The sequence below is a fragment of the Tupaia chinensis genome, unplaced genomic scaffold, assembly GCF_000334495.1.
Source record: "Tupaia chinensis unplaced genomic scaffold, TupChi_1.0 Scaffold000153_1, whole genome shotgun sequence".
Lineage (NCBI taxonomy): Eukaryota > Metazoa > Chordata > Mammalia > Scandentia > Tupaiidae > Tupaia > Tupaia belangeri.
This window is the reverse complement of record NW_006159624.1, coordinates 2,653,436-2,654,962: the sequence shown is the minus strand read 5'-3', so window position 1 is coordinate 2,654,962 and position 1,527 is coordinate 2,653,436.

Genomic DNA, 1,527 nt, shown 5'->3' with positions numbered 1-1,527 from the left:
TGTTAGGGGAAGGGTTGTATCTAGCAGTCCAAGCAATGGGCTGGCTTTCTGATAAGAGAGTGGGACTTAGAAACAGTTACATGGTAGTCTGAGTGATTTATTACCCTATTCTTTGTGTGGTCATCAGACCATAGTGATCTGTACTTCTTGCTAGACTATAGTTACTAAATAGAAACTGTTGCCCTTAGTTACAGTTGCTTTGAGTCCCAATGCAGCCATCTTTTGGCTGTGAAAACATAACTACAGTGACTCTATCTTGGGCTCTTACCCTGTCTGTGTGTTTAATGTCCCTGTCTCTTGCCTCATTAACAAGGAGTCATAATGTACATGTGCAGGGGTATATACTGTACATTAAGCACAGAGGAAAAACCCAGAAATATCATTAAAAAGAATAAGACAATGACTTCATTTTGAGGCCCTTAACCTATCTACCTGTCAGTGGGGCCTAATTCCTGTCTCAGTATCATTCATCCCACTTCATCTCCTAACATAGGCATTTTATTATCTAACATCACCACAAGAAGAAATGGGAGTACAGTACAATAAGGTATTTTGAGAGACAGAGAGACCACGTTGTTATAACTTTATTAGAATATATTGTTACAATTGTTCAATTTTTAAAATATTTGCTTTGGGGCTCATATACTTGCCAGAGAGAAAAAATGAGAAAGTATCCCTTAGAGGAGATGGCTACACTGCAGTTTCTTCTCCTTATTCTCCTCTCCAGATTTTGAGCACACATGCCTTCTGTTTTTCAAGCCACCTGATCTGATATCAAAAAGCACAGTTGACCATGTGGGATCCAGTCACCTTAACCATTCCACTGGCTGACCCTAACTGTTCAATTTTATTTGTAGTTGTTATTAATAATCTGCCACTGAGCCTAATTTATATATTAAACTTTATTACAGTTGTGTATGTGTAAGACAAACAGTATATATAGGGTGAGCTACTATTCTTGGTTTCAGGAATCCACTGGGGGTCTTGGAATGCATTTCCTGTGCATAAAGGGGACTTTTGTATCACAACTGGCTATTCTAACTGCCTTGGCAGTTAAACCCCCAGTTTAAGACACTGCCGTCTTAACGGGATTATTTTTCATAATCTTTTAACTGGTATTCTTGCACTTGTTTTGCACTTGTGGGCTTCCCATAATGGATTTTTATCATAGCTGCTGGAGCGATCCTATAAAGCCTAAAACAGCTCACCACATTCCTTTTCTCAGAATCCTCCCATGCTAGGAGTTGAGGGTTACAAGTTCCTAAGTAATTAGGCATCTACAGTTTTTTCATCGTCTACTTTCTGCTTTGATTATTCTATTCTAGCCTCACTGAGTTTTGTGTAGTTTTGTTTCTTCTGCTTCCTTGGCCTGGCACTCTCCTCTGGAGAACCACATATATAGTTCCTGATTTCCTCCAGACCTCTCCTTAAAGTTACTACAGTAATGAGCACTTTCATGACCATCAATTATAAGTCACATCTTCCCTCTCCATATGCTATGCATATGAATAGTTATTTGTGATAGAG